General features: G+C 40.0%; 1 long non-coding RNA gene across 2 annotated transcripts in view; it reads left to right on the forward strand.

Annotated features, from left to right (window-relative positions):
* Positions 1-81: 81 nt before the first annotated feature.
* Positions 82-16431, forward strand: part of LOC139134886 (uncharacterized) — a 40751-nt gene continuing 24401 nt past the window's right edge. Inside the window, exon 1 of one of the 2 annotated variants that reach the window (XR_011552895.1) lies at positions 82-360. This is a non-coding gene — a long non-coding RNA (uncharacterized lncRNA). Of the gene's footprint in view, positions 361-8117; positions 8405-16431 lie in introns of those variants that run through there. The other variant, XR_011552894.1, reaches the window with a different exon arrangement.

Here is a 16431-nt window from a genome sequence, read left to right on the forward strand (position 1 = left end):
TTACTTATAAAGTGTAAACCAATATTGGACTTGTGATATCACATCGTTAACTAGTCACGACTTTGATCAAAAATCTGAAGACAAAGTTGTTGTCTGCTCCTTTACGGGACTTTAACGACTGTTTGATTGGTTAACGGTGCATACAACAGTGATTCGTATATCTTTCTTATTTTACCCGCAACTTAAAATATCGCCGATGCCCGTGAACCCTGTCTTAAAACGACTGCATTGTTTAGCGAAGGTTGACGTCATCAACCCAACCCAGGTATGTTTGCTGCTAAATGACCTTGGTGCGCCAAAAGACCACACCATTTTTGACAGGCCAATTGCGCAATGCTGCGCTCTGTGACGATCAAAATGGTGAGTGGTATGTCTCAGAACCTCAAGCTTTTTTGTCGGTATTGGCATGTGACTTAGATGAGAAAGTGCCACTTTCTAACCAATTGCGAGACTCTGCTGTCATTCTCACCGCTGTCAGGTGAGAGATTCTGGTTCTCTCAGACACGTGGCTTATATGGTGAGAACTGCATGCAACCTGATTCTCGCCAGGAAAATTCTCATTGGTCACTGGTGACTATATGTCGATGGGAACAAGAGTTTCTAGCCTGGTAGCAGTGAGAATGACAGCAGAAAATGACACTTTCTTATCCCGGTCACTCATTTCTTTTTCATATATATATAGTGCGTGAATCCGTCCGATGGGTGGTCATCACCATGATAGCATGAAACATAGGTTACGTGCATGTACAACAGAAACTTTAGTTGATTTGAATTTCTTTTTGGGTTATTTTCTTCTAACATCTCCCCGGCAATTTCTTGAACATATACATACCAATCATGCATCAAGTTATTGTCGGTTTTTATACACTCGCTATTATACCGGAATTGTTGGGCAGATGCAGAGATAAAAAGGCGCCAGTCGTGCACTGATCCCAGACAAGCAAAATGGCAGCTTAGCTTTATACATAAAGATTATATCAAAGCAAGAGGGCATATCTGCTCTCTGTGTGCCACAGCAACAGCAAAGCTGCCAATAGTTGTGGTGACCAAGGGTAATTTTTGAGCCTCCCGGCAATTTAAGTAGATACTAAGGAATTAGTCCAACTGATTAAAACTTCAACGCAACTAGGCTGGCCCGAGAGTTTGGAGAAAACCATGGCAGGGAATCAACGCCCTGTAAGGTGTGTGTAAGTTAGCTCCGAGTTCCCGATCCACGTTCGATCGAATAGGGAACTGGGAGGCAGCTCCAAAGTTCCATATTTATGTTCGATAAAATAGGGAACTGGGAGTTAAGTTTACACACCTCGCCCCGAATACGTTCGTTTGTCTTATAAAATTGAGATTTTTCATCGTCGGGATTCCCTATCAGCTCATTACTTAAGGGGCCGTGGATAGTTAAAACATGCGCACTGCAAACCATAGACCAATCGCATCTAATTGCAACTCCTTCTCCCTCCCCTAACGAAAGTTTGGAAGTGCGTAAATCCAACAAAGCCTCATTCTGTATCAGCAAAAATACAAACGGTAATTACGTCGCTATGAAATTGCAACAAATTGTAACATAAAAACAGGTAGGGAGATACAGCGATATAAAAACCTGTAGTGCGATTTTTGTGCACGGTACTGGAAATAAGCCACCCCCAAACCCCAACACAGAAATTGAGTTTACCGTGCGCGTGTTTTAATTATCCACGGCTACTTTCTGAGTAGAACGAGATATCTACTTATAACGCATAAGGCGGGAGAGTGGTAGTGGGCAGTGTTCACGAGCAACACGAGTGTATTCTTAAATTTTCGGTCTACGCAGCAACATAGCCGGGTAGTCGGAGCCCCTCTCCTTTGAAAGCAAATAATACATTATCACGTCTGCAGTGTTTGTGGACAAATAGCATTATATTTGTACAATAAAGAAAATGAGACGCTATCAGTGCTATTACGTATTGAGGCAAAGAGACGGGTCTTGAAGATTACAGTTGTACTGTATGAAGCGAACGAAGATAAAAAGATTCCAAATATTGTTTGCTTTATGCAGTATCCTTAAAACCAGGTCGCCATCTTACACACGCACAGCTTACTTAGATTAATCTTGGATTTTTACTCGAGGACTGGGGTAATTTTCTATCCATTTAATTCATCAGAATCGTAGAAACTCTCACAGCTTGCATGTGTTTACCATATCTCCTTCTCCTCTCTTATCCTTCCTCGACACGAGCGTCCATTTTGAACAGGCTAGCGATACGCCTGACATCTGACGGCCGTGTAGATATCACCTAGCAATCTGCTGTTTGTGCTCATCCTTTGTTTGTTTGTGTCCACGCCTTACTGTGTCTATCTATATTTGCCTGCCAATCATTCTGTGATCAATTACATAATCTCAATGCGCCCCTCAACAATCCCCTTGAGCCGAAATCCGTGCTTACTGCATAGAGGCTGCTACCTCTAAACTTGTTGTACTCGATTAATAGAGCGATTATTACAATGACGGCTGAATTTATTCAAACCTGAGTGATCTTTTTATGTTCATCTGTAGCCCTAGTGATTCGCCGATTCACCCTTATTGTTGATTTAGGCATATTGTATATCATTTTATGACAGTAGATTGTCAGCTATGAGTCGACACTGTGACTTTAAATAAGATATTGCTAAGCAACGCTATAGCTCACTGCATCAGTCCATGGTATTCTAGCTGTTTCAAGAGTTTCATTTAAATCTGGCTTACATTGTCAGAACCACGTCTTATTTCATACACATACAAGTCGAAATGCGGTCGAACTAGTCACAATTTTTTATAAAAGTTCACCTGTCATTCGTAATAATTGTTATTCGAGTATATCAAATTAGAGGGGAGAGCTTGTGCAAATTCCCGCTCAAATACATAACAATGTTTCGCTCAAAGTGTTGAGATTAGAATGCGTACGTCAATGGTGTTCATGAACTGATGTCTATTTTAAGAAATTAAAGATCAGCAGACCAAGAGCAACGCTAACCTTTGACTTTCCATGCGATAATTTGAATGAATGATCTGACTTGACACACAGCAAAATGACCATTAACTTCCATTTGAGACTTGTTGACCAGTGTCATTTCTCCGAGTCGAGAACGCGATGCTTTGACACGCGTTTGACTGTGTGGTTATAGCGTACATGTCATTCGAGCTACGTGTATACTAATATAATGCACAAATATAGTGACACTTGGTGTGCAAAGATCTGCATTACGTATACTCTTGTTCTGCATAGATATACGCTATGTATATCAACGTATTGATATGTTCCATATACAGAGATATACGTAACGTATGTAACTAATGTTGTGTTCCATATACGTCAATATATTCGTAAATATACTGAACGTTTATCAAGCATTTTGTCCAGTGTAAGCGTCAGGTATATTTGCAGGATCTGCTTTTTTGGAACGCGGGCGCAATAGTCGATCAACAACGGAATTAAAGACAGACGACCAGTAGAAATGAAGTTTGCTGAAAACTGTACTTATCCGGACACCAAATGTTTTGTGCACATTTCGTTTGACCAATATTTCTGAATATTGTTCCGTTTTAACAAAATTTAAAAAGGGAAAACGGTTCGTTTGCCATGCTTGAGCACTTCGACTTCTAGTTTGAGTTCAGTCTTTGCTTCATGTTCGAATGAAAAATAGTTAAAGAGCTGACAATGCTGTACGCGTGTCAGAACCCGTACCTGTCAATGTCAGCATGGGTCAATTCACCAGTCCGTGTCTTTAAAAAGCAATATATTGTCGACATCTTGTTGAGGGTCATAATTACCATTGCATTTAAAGCCCCGATAGCTGCGAATTTTATGCATTATTATCATGAATTTATTTTAAAACCAAACTTGGTTCGTGTAAATCTGCTAACTGAAGGAGGTGCATGAAAGTATCACTGCTCGCTGATTTGGACCAAGCCTACACGTTTTAACACTGAGGCTGAATAATAAACAGGTGACGCACTCATAAACATAGGGATGGTGGTCATTTTGAAACTCAATCTTTGGTATGTATTGCAATGGGTAATTTGTTTTCGCTAATACTTTTTTTTATTTTTCATTTCAAAAGGGTACGACTTTAAGTTTCCTTCCGGAAATTTTGAGCAAAAGTTTAAGTCTTTCAATCCCAGGCGCGTATTACATTAACATTCTTGAATTACGTGTTACAGACTCAGTGCAAAAACATGACAGACAGTCCATTGTTTTGGTAATAACAAGTCGCATATATAGTTATTTTACGAACAAGTCATAAATACTCTAGTCTCAGCACTAGGCAAAGGTGAAATCATGATGACTTTTTGATTAAACGGTGAAGTGGGATGAAATCGTGAATGCAAAATACGAATACATAACATAAAATGTATTCAAGAAAGTTGAGACAGCTCTACACATAATAAACAACGTCTTCGAGATCAAGACTTCGATAATCCATTCTGTCAGGCCCTCTGAAATGTCACAAAGGTTGCAATTAAAATTAGGCTTTGATCAGGGTTGTGCAGCACTCAAAGTTTTTAGTGCGGTAAGTGCTTGGAGACACTGGTTCCAATTGTCGTCTTGAAGTTCTGAGGCATGATGAAATGCTATAATCGTTTTTTAAGTAGCACAAGTCGCAAATACTATGGTGAAACCTGCATGTTTTATAGCCTTGATCTACCTGTTTCTGTCGCTCTGCCTCAGTCTTGCTCCTGGTTTCTTTCTCTTTCTGTCTCTTTGTCTATCTGTCTCTGTCTCTTATGTTTGCCTGTCTCTCTAAAACACTAAGTCACCCCCTCGCTCTGTGTTTCACCTTCCCGAAAAGTCAACAACTGGGGACCTGGTCGCGGAGGAGCTGGTGCATTTTAAAACCCGGATGCATGAAAAAGACTGACTCTCCCTGATTGCATGAGTATATAAGGAAGCTTAATTTAAGAGTATCAAACATAGTTATGTCAGACAATTTTATTTATGTTTGACAATACTTTCTTAATAGAAGTATTAAAAAGTTTTATTTTAGACTGTGAATAGTTATTTACATGTAACATGTGTTTTTGAATCAGTTATACAGAGGATCTTTGACAATACCAATATCAGTTCATTGATACAACAGTACCTTATCCATACATCCAGATTTCTACTTTATTTTCAGGTGCAAAAAACAATTTACCAAGCTATGCTAGTTATCTCACATCAATAGGGATGTTTAGCACAGTCATACAAAAATATCTCCAGAGTAATCATTAATGCATGCATCACTATTCATATATTACCGACACTTCAGAGTCAATATCTGTAACATATAGAGTGTAAAGTTCATATTAGTTCTCATTTTTGACATTGCACGTTGTTTCCTGAGGTGGAGTCAATCTAGATTAGATTAAAACTATTTTGACAACTGTTGCCAGATATATTGCTTCACTATCACATCCTGTAACATAACTGTTGGCAATGAATGAATGAATGAATGGATAAATGAATGAATGAATGAATGAATGAATGAATGAATGAATGAATGAATGAATGAATGAATGAATGAATGAATGAATGAATGAATGAAACTAGTGCATGAAAACTGGTGATCCTCCCAAAATATTACACAAGCTCTCCCTCCGTTTATTTTATCCACGCCTGACGTGTACTACACGCGTACACCGGAGCAGAAAAATTCAAAATAATGAAATCGTAATGTATATAGCGAAAGGGCAGGGACAGTTTTACGCGAAAAGGATGAGAATAAGTAAATCTGGCTTTGATCTTTCTTGAGACGTATGGGAGCGCCGAGAAGAAAATCTGAGAGTTTCTACTACTGGAACTATCGCGTAAAATGTGAAGACACCTCTGCAAAAATCTTTAAAAGCCGACCTTAATACTTCCTTTAGCTCACCGATCATATCATTAAACACGTCATAGTTGTTTTGCCTGCTAATGGATTGAGTGAGTAATAATATAGAATGATTTTGACACTAGGCATCAATACAAAGACACCATTCTTACTTTGACACTTTTTTGGCTTTCGCATCTTGTTAATTATGATCCATGTTCTAGTGTACATAGTAACTGTTACGTGCCTGTCATCCAGACACAAACGGTTGTTACGAGGATGTGACACGAAGAGGGTTTCGATCGTCTAAGAGCCTCATAAAGTCAATCCTTTGTTAAACTAGCGGCGTCATCAGGCATCTAATGTGCGTAACTGGTGAAGTCACCGTTACCAACCATTGCACAAGTAAATATAAATATTAAGTTCTTCGAGAGAGAGCAAAAGTGAATGCCCTTACCCGTTCAGCTCCAGGAGTGACACTAAAATTCCACCTTCCCCTTTAACGGTATTTTTGTTTTGTCAATTCTCTCTATCCCGCTCTTTATAGTAATTCGGAATATCAGATGGCTGTTCACGACTGTCGGCCACAACTGTCCTTACACATTTCATCTGCCTATTCTCGCAATTATGACGAGATCAAACTGACCAACTTGCATTCTATTGGCATTACTGGCATGTTGATTATATTATTTTTAGGAGAGAAACTGATTGGGGTGATTGATTTATTTTCCTCGTCACAACGTGCCAAGTCATCGGATCGTTAGTTGGACCTCTGTTCTCATACGTTTTGAGACATTAACTTCTCTTCGAGGAAACTTGTGAATCCCATTCAGGCAGTATCATTCAGAGAGTCAGACGATGAAACTCTTATATAAAATGTTAATACCATGATAAGTGATCATGATGAGCTCTGGGTTTTTTTAAAGTTTGGTTTCCAGTGCAGTTCTTGTCGTTTAACTCTTCACCGTTTTCTCACAACGGGGTCTGCAGTGTAACATTACTTTACAAAGTTTAATAGCTCACAACACAGCACGATTCAATGTATCGTATGTGTATGTACAGTGAAATGTCAAAATAATCACCACTTACCAACGTCCAAGGAGCGTCAAGTACGGTTCGAGGCTCATATAACAATTATTCGGTTCTTTAAGATCCGTTTATCCTCCAACGTGGTCCTACACAACATGACAAAACGAAGTAATCTACCATTACAAATCCCAGATACAAGTTACTGGTATAATAACTCTTTTGTTCCCACCTTACATATCGTTCATTCCATGATTACAGGTACAGTACAGTCCCTGCAAGTTTTCGAAACTTTAAAGCGTCCTAAGTTTACTGGATATATATTATAAATGTTTTTTCCTTCTCTCATTACTACTGACCGAGATAATAAGCTAATTTTGAATGAGCTTTTCCCCGAGTATCCACACTTGATTTCCTTAGATTGCTAACTACATAGGCGTGCATGGCTAAAATTTAATTTCCTGTAAATACCTACCTAATAAATATTCTCACTTTTATTCAGTGGAAAGAAAATTTATTTCTTTGTCTTTTTCTCCCTTCCTTTCATTTTTGTTCTTTTTTAAAAATGTTTTTGTAAGATGACATTCCAACGTTTCCTCTGTAGCCATGCTGTAGCCACTGTAGCATGACGTGTATCCTATACAGGTTCTCTGTATTGAAAAGGTACTCCTCCATTCTTCACTTTCAATAAAAAAGTAAAATGCTAGTTTTTGAACTCATCAACAATGTGTAGGTTCATGGATGTGTTAATTTTGACGCAACACGGACAATCATCAGAGGATGACATTGTACATGTACTTCAGAACAACGACGAGCTCCGGATGAACCCTGGATCAATTAGCCAGGGTGGTCTATTGCCATCTATTCATAAATTGCTTTGCAACTATTCATAAATTGCTTTGCAACTTAATATAATTTTACGACGGTGTTAAAGTTTTTTCATTTGGAGTTTGATCAACACTATCAGAACGTAATCTTGTGATCATGTCATGAGATGATTTTGATAATTATGATTACATCAAGGACGGTGATTAAATTAATTCTGTTTATTTCTATTTATATACAGAGTATTCGAAGATAATCAGAACCCCGCGAGATGTTTCGAAAAATCGCTTTCTTCCGATACAAAAACACATGGGAGCGCCTGTAGTAGTGTGATCATAGGCATTGCGTTCTCTCAGAAGCAAAGTCTGCAAATTTTATATCGGACTTCAGTCCCCGCGTAGCCTGATGAGACTCCTTCAAAGGGTGAAAATCAATTTCTCACATCTTTTTAACATACTAAACTGTAATCAATGTCGAGCAACTACGATTGAGCTAATATCTATGGTGATGTCATTACACTAAATCTGAAGTACTGTCGGCAACGATTGCCTCTCCAGTCCGCATATACCAGTACATGATCAATTGCTGCCTTCTCATTTTATCCCGTCGCAACATCAACCCGTTGTACCTTAATTTGCGCAGGTAATGTCTCCCATAGTATTTAAAACATTGAATCACAGACAGGAAGCACAAAATGGAGGAGTATTCAAGTGGCCATGTGGAGCTACTGCATAGATTACAGCTACTGTAGGTGCGTACATTGAGGTAACGTCTAATTATACATTCTATTATCATTGACGCAACATAGACTGTATTATGAATGTGTTTGTCTTTACAATCATATACTGATCGATTGTTTGCCAGCTATGGTAACTGTGTTTAATAATTACAAGTCATCGACTGCCCTGATACTTTAACTCAACTCAACAGCATGCCAAACTGCGTTCTGAGTACGGTAGCCGGGCTGGATTCCATCGCTTGGCGGCTAGTCACGTCAGCAACACACAGACTATTGGAACGTAACTTTGCTATGGCAGCGAGGTGTGGTGTTATGATTATCCGTGATCTTGTACTGAGAACGTAAGAGCAAACAAAAGACAATAAACGCCATGATTCGAACTTGAAGTGGAATTACTGTACTTGTCGACTGTATGGCTTGGCGGGTTCGTTGCTGGGACACAACCGCCGGGTCAGATATGTCGTACATGCCATCAATCACCTATATATTGCAATGAACTTCTTTCTGAGCCACGAGGTCGCTATTTCAAGCTCTGTGATAACACAGTAAAGTTATCTTTTCACCGGTTTTCGACCTTCCAGCAGGAACCTAGTGGAACCTTGATACAAGCCAATGCAATATGTCTATAATAGTTTCAGTATAATAATATTGGTTTAGATTTGAGGAGAACACACAAATTACAATTGTGCTGTTGATATAACTAATGATTTATGATTTACACTGTAGAATCGGTGTCACGGATAACTAAAATTGCAATACTTTCCTCACATTTTCAAGTTCCGTTTGTGTGAAAACGAGTCAAGATGAAAATGGCCCATACACCAGTCCTTTACAGTACTAGTCACTCGCTCTGCGTTCATAATCGTGACCCGCTTTTCACTGACAAATTAAGTTTCTCTTATTATGGAGAATATGAACGTCTATAAAGTACTCAACATGGCTATCTCATCATTCTTGACTAGCACTGAAACCTAACTCCGTGTCTCTTTCCTTCGTTCCTGCTCATGCTCTGTCTCTGTCTCCGTCTCTCTCTCTCTCTGCATTTAATATTACATGTCTGTCTCTATCTCCATCTTTGTCTGTCTTCCTCCCTGTCTATCTTTATATGTATAGCTCTCTGTCGATCGGTCTGCCTCTATCTTGGATTTTTGTCCGCTGATAGACATAACTACATCTTTTTTTCTTGCTGTCTCTGTCTGTGTGTCTGTGTGTGTCTGTCTGTCTGTCTGTCTGTCTGTGTGTGCCTATCTGTTTGTCTGTCTGTCTGTCGCCTGTCTCTCTGTCTCTCTGTCAGTCAGTCTCTTTGTCTGTCTTTCTGTCTGTCTGTCTGTCTATCTTTCTGTCTCTGCCTCTGTTTCTTTTTTCTTTCTCTCTTGACTGCTTAGAGACATAACCCCTCTCGCATTGTGTAATGTAAAAGTACAATCTACCGAACTGATATCTGCTGTTACAACTCAAGGCAAAAGATAAACTAACATTTGAAGATTTGATCGCTTATTTAGCTCCGATATCAGTTGAATATGTAGTAACCATTTGAATTGGATCAAAACTTAATGTAACCTCTACAGATTCGGCGGCTGGTTCTGCTGGTTACAACTGAGGGAGATATTTTGGTGACCATGAAATTTCAACATATCTGTTCTAGCTTTCAGCGGACGAGTGACTCCTTAAAACAATAAGTTCGCGCCTCACTGAGACTAATCAGTCTCCTTGCGAAGTAGATAAAGTATGGTTGTGCGTGCAATGGCTTCTCACGATTGTCAGCAATGTTCTACAGAGTCATATTCAATGCCTCATGTCAAAAACTGGTTGGTGCGCCCGAGACACAGGCAATATGTTATCTTCAGTCTATAGCCCGACGATTTATTTGTTTACTGCAAACAACGACGGTAACATGGAACACTACACTAAGAATATTCGTTCCTTTTTGTTCTGAGGCCTTGATGTCAGCAAGGATGACGGGGTGTTCTAGGAAGTGTTCCTTGACTTTGTGACATTGACGTGTCCGAATCGTCGTCACAAAGTCAAAGTGAAGGCCGGAACCCATACAACGAGGCAGCAGTTACCCTGGCTGAGATCGGCTTGGGGCATTCGGTCAAAGGTCTTAAAGGGGAAATTTACCCAGACTTTCTTAGGTAATCAGGTCGTTATGTAGTGAAAAATAAACAAAATAGCGTTGGTTTTATTCACTTTCACTCGCGCGTATTAGCGCAGTGGCCACAAGCTGAACGCACGGAAACCGGAAGTGACGTTCAAACTTGTTAGTCACAGCGGGTTCAAAGCGAGGTCACTTATAACCAAGCTCTTCTACGCCAAGTTTACTACGCGTACGCGGTACGCAAACCTCAGCGCTCAACTAAAAATCACAATGGCGAAGATAATCGGTAATAACTTCAAACCTGAACGAGCAATCGATGATCCAAGACTGACATCATCAGAAAGTTACAGCGACTCGAGTTCGGAAAGTGACTATTACCAGGCGCCAAATGTAAAATAATTAATTTACACTTAGAAGAACATATTCATACGAAAAGGGTGTATTTGCATGCATTTATCAACAAAAAAACTACTATAGCATAAGTATAAATAAATCAATACAGACATAAGTAAATACATATATGAGTGAAAAAACATACATATATGTGAACCAATTCACACAAGACATATGAAGACAGACACATACATACATACGTGCATACGTACGTGCATACATACATACATACGTACGTGCATACATACATACATACATACATACATACATACATACATACATGCACTCACGCACGCACATACATAAATACATACATACATACATACATACATACATACATACATACATACATACATACATACATACATACATACATACATACATACATACATACATACATACATACATACATACATACATACATACATACATACATACATACATACATACATACATACATGCACTCACGCACGCACGCACATACATACATACATACATACATACATACATACATACATACATACATACATACATACATACATACATACATACATACATACATACATACATACATACATACATACATACATACATACACAAGCCCATATGCACTCATGCACGCACGCACATACATACATACATAAGCCCATATGCACTCATGCACGCACGCACGCACATACACACACACCCACACACTCATATACATACATACATACATACATACATACATACATACATACATACATACATACATACATACATACATACATACATACATACATACATACATACATACATACATACATACATACATACATACATACATACATACATACATACATACATACATACATACATACATACATACATACATACATACATACATACATACATACATATACACACATACAGGATCGAAAAGTTTACATGAGGGGAACGAAGTACGCATGCGTATATCCACTCGCACACACACACACACTGCTACTCGGAAAAGTTTACATGAGGGGGAACGAAATACGCATGCGTATATCTACTCGCACACACACACACTGATCTGAAAAGTTTACATGAGGGGGAACGAAGTACGCATGCGTATATCCACTCTGAGGACAAAGCAGCGTTTGGCAGTGCAGAGCACAGGCGACCCATAAGTTCTGAGTTTTTCACGCTGTTTTCTCTATCATTTTCTCTTCTTTCTTCATGCTCTGAATGATCGAAATAAATAAAATAAATGGTTTATATAACTAACCTAGCCTCTGTGACTCTTTATTTATTTTACACTCCATTACAAGGACATATATCTCCCATACACACATGCTGTATTAATTAGTCAATACAACTAATTATGCTAATCCGTGGACTTATCAGGGATTTTACGGGTTGGTCAACATCGCGAAAGATAGGAATGGTTACTAAAACGGGCATCACTATCTTTCAGATGTTGACAACCTCTGATAAGTCCGTGGACTAATCCGTGGACTTATCAGGGATTTTACGGGTTGGTCAACATCGCGAAAGACTCCTTTTTCATTAACATCACTATCTTTCAGATGTTGACCAACCTCTGATAAGTCCACGGATTAGCATAATTAGTTGTGTTGACTAATTAATTACAGCATGTGTGTATGAGAGATATACGTCCTTGTAATGGAGTGTAAAATAAATAAAGAGTCACAGAGGCTAGGTTAGGTTATATAAACCATTTATTTTATTTATTCCGATCATTCAGAGCATGAAGAAAGAAGAGAAAATGATAGAGAAAACAGTGTGAAAAACCCAGAACTTATTGGGTCGCCTATGTGCAGAGCAGAGACGAGAGTATAAGCTGATCTCCATGGAGACGAGTTGCCCCGATAGGATCTGACCGACCGTCACGCTATTCACGTTCGAACGAGCGACATCCTTATTAGCATATCAATAGAAGTCAAAGTTCGCTGCTGGAGTGAAAATCTTGAGTACTCCTTGGAAAATCGGCCGAATTTTGTACGTAAACGAACCAGAAATTTTGTTCACAAAAGGAGTTAGGGAATGAGCAATAATCATAGTTCAGGCAGGTATAGGTCATTTTATTGAATTACGCTCACTTTGGTTTATTTTGCTGTTGAAAGTTCCGATACATGTTGACTCGTCGTAATAGACCAACTTTCGATGGCAGGTGGCCCGCAGCTATCCGTGGCAGGGTTGACCTTTGACCCGCATAGCGATCCCCGCTACCCCGCCAACAGATAGCTGCGTTTCCACAGCTACTGCTACTACCTCCATGTGCTGACCTAGCCTCGAGGGGCTTCAGCATTGATCCAGCGGCCAGTGTGCCGACAGCCAACCCCACTGAGACCAGGTTCCTGTTGAGCGAGCGGAGGGGGAAGTCCAGTTAAGGACTTGGTTAATGGCTGTATGCTGCTCGTTCCTGTTCCCAGAGTGTCACCTAAACTCTGGTGTTGCTGCTCTAGCCTTGCCAGACTGTCTTAAGGGGTGGACCATTTGATATCCTGGGGGGGGGGGGGGGCTTGGAAGATTGGTGGAGAGCCATTATTTTTTTTCCCACCTGCTTCACCATGAATTATTTTTTTTTTACAGGGCATATGCTGGCAACTTTTTTTTTCACTTTCCTTCTTCGAGATATATTTTTTTTACCAAATTTCGGTGCAATGTTTGTTTGCTTGGTTTTTCACACCCAGTAACAAGATGCTGTTCTATCGCACACAGACTATATTCAAGAAACTAAATAAAGATATGTAAATACATGTACATTTTTGATTCACTTTACAAAAATATCAGTTTACAGATCTTATTTATACCATGGGTAACACACTGAAAATACAAATCAAACAACCTGATTACTGAGTTCTACATTAAGCATTAAGCATGTTACAGTGAAAACTTTTCTGAGAACATCACTGGTGTCATCAGAAGAGATGATGGTATCCTACATATATTAGACCAGGCATTTACTTGTGCTTTGAAAAAAATATGTCATTGTCTGACAAGTGTCCTGGTTTGAGTGATATTAGCAAGTTGAACAGTCCACTTGACTGACTGAGTCCATTTGACCCAGTTCATGGCAGGCTGTCTCTCTTCTTGTGGTATTTTGACAAAATCCATACATTCAGATTTACACATTTCTGGAAAACACTGGTGAGCAATTTCAATTTCAGCATACTTCCTCTAATCAGAAGGTCATGTATACTGTACAATTGTTCATATTCAGTTATTGTTCCTCAAGCTTGAAATGGTTTATGCTTTTTATGCAGAGCTACTGCTTGATTTTATTGATGCTGCAGTGTGCATCGAACAATTGCCAAGATTTTTTTTCCGAGTCGCAATGGTCCATAATTGTTTTTCCATCAGCCACTTAAAGCCAGATTTTTTTTTTCGAGCAACTCCACCTGGCATCTTTTTTTCCCCCAAATCTTCCAAGCCCCCCCCCCAGGATATCAAATGGTCCACCCCTAACAGAAAGACAGTTCGTTCCAGTACTCCGTTGCTGTCTAGTTCCAGTGGGCATACTTGGCATTCCAGACATTCATTCCCTGCTGAGTGGAGCTACGTACGATCCTGAGTAAAGTATTAGCAGAGAGTTTAGAGAGCAGAGAGTTTAGCAGTAAAGCTGTTGCTTTAGTTCCAGTAAGCTGTTGCTGTAGTTCCTGTTGAATGCTGTATTTAACCATTAAAGAATATAAGCCGAATGGCAGAGAGCTGTAATACACGACTCCCAGTGTTTTATTGGCCTGGGTTGGGCCGTTAACCACAGAAGAACTTTGCCGGCAGGTACCATTAAGTCAGAACCCTTACGGGGCCTCTCAGTGTAGTATTACTCAGGCCGGCTACCACTTTTTCCCCTTAAGATATTCTCACTGTGTAAAGCCCTGTACGAACCCGACTCACGACACAAAGGCCAGAAAGAGAAAAAGTGTCGCACATCTTTGTCATCGTCACTAGCCTTCGACGCCGCGAGGTACGTAGAGTCCGAGTTAGGAGTGAGCTCCCCGGTGTGGCACTTACGGGCCTGTAGATCGTCGCGTCAGTGTGTGTATCTCAGAGAGAGTAGCAGTGTGTGTGTGTGTGTGTGTGTGCGAGTGGATATACGCATGCGTACTTCGTTCCCCCTCATGTAAACTTTTCAGAGCAGTGTGTGTGTGTGTGTGTGTGCGAGTAGATATACGCATGCGTATTTCGTTCCCCCTCATGTAAACTTTTCCGAGTAGCAGTGTGTGTGTGTGTGTGTGTGTGAGTGTGTGTGTGCGAGTGGATATATACCAGGCGCCAAATGTAAAATAATTATTTTACACATTAGAAGAACATATTCATACGAAAAGGGTGTATTTGCATGCATTTATCAATAAAAAACTACTATAGCATAAGTATAAATAAATCAATACAGACATAAATAAATACATATATGATTGAAAAAACATATATGTGAACCAATTCACACAAGACATATGAAGACAGACACATACATACATACGTGCATACGTACGTGCATACATACATACATACATACATACATACATACATACATACATACATACATACATACATACATACATACATACACAAGCCCATATGCACTCATGCACGCACGCACATACACACACACCCACACACTCATATACATACATACATACATACATACATACATACATACATACATACATACATATACACACATACAGGATCGAAAGTTTACATGAGGGAACGAAGTACGCATGCGTATATCCACTCGCACACACACACACACTCACACACACACACACACTGCTACTCGGAAAAGTTTACATGAGGGGGAACGAAATACGCATGCGTATATCTACTCACACACACACACACACACACTGCTCTGAAAAGTTTACATGAGGGAGAACGAAGTACGCATGCGTACATCCACTCGCACACACACACACAAACACACACACACACACACACACACACACTGCTACTCTCTCTGAGATACACACACTGACGCGACGATCTACAGGCCCGTAAGTGCCACACCGGGGAGCTCACTCCTAACTCGGACTCTACGTACCTCGCGGCGTCGAAGGCTAGTGACGATGACAAAGATGTGCGACACTTTTTCTCTTTCTGGCCTTTGTGTCGTGAGTCGGGTTCGTACAGGGCTTTACACAGTGAGAATATCTTAAGGGGAAAAAGTGGTAGCCGGCCTGAGTAATACTACACTGAGAGGCCCAGTAAGGGTTTCTGACTTAATGGTACCTGCCGGCGAAGTTCTGCTGGGGTTAACGGCCCAACCCAGGCCAATAAAACACTGGGAGTCGTGTATTACAGCTCTCTGCCATTCGGCTTATATTCTTTAATGGTTAAATACAGCATTCAACAGGAACTACAGCAACAGCTTACTGGAACTAAAGCAACAGCTTTACTGCTAAACTCTCTGCTCTCTAAACTCTCTGCTAATACTTTACTCAGGATCGTACGTAGCTCCACTCAGCAGGGAATGAATGTCTGGAATGCCAAGTATGCCCACTGGAACTAGACAGCAACGGAGTACTGGAACGAACTGTCTTTCTGTTAAGGGGAGAACCAT

The sequence above is a fragment of the Ptychodera flava genome, chromosome 6 (genome assembly GCF_041260155.1).
Source record: "Ptychodera flava strain L36383 chromosome 6, AS_Pfla_20210202, whole genome shotgun sequence".
In the NCBI taxonomy this organism is placed as follows: domain Eukaryota; kingdom Metazoa; phylum Hemichordata; class Enteropneusta; family Ptychoderidae; genus Ptychodera; species Ptychodera flava.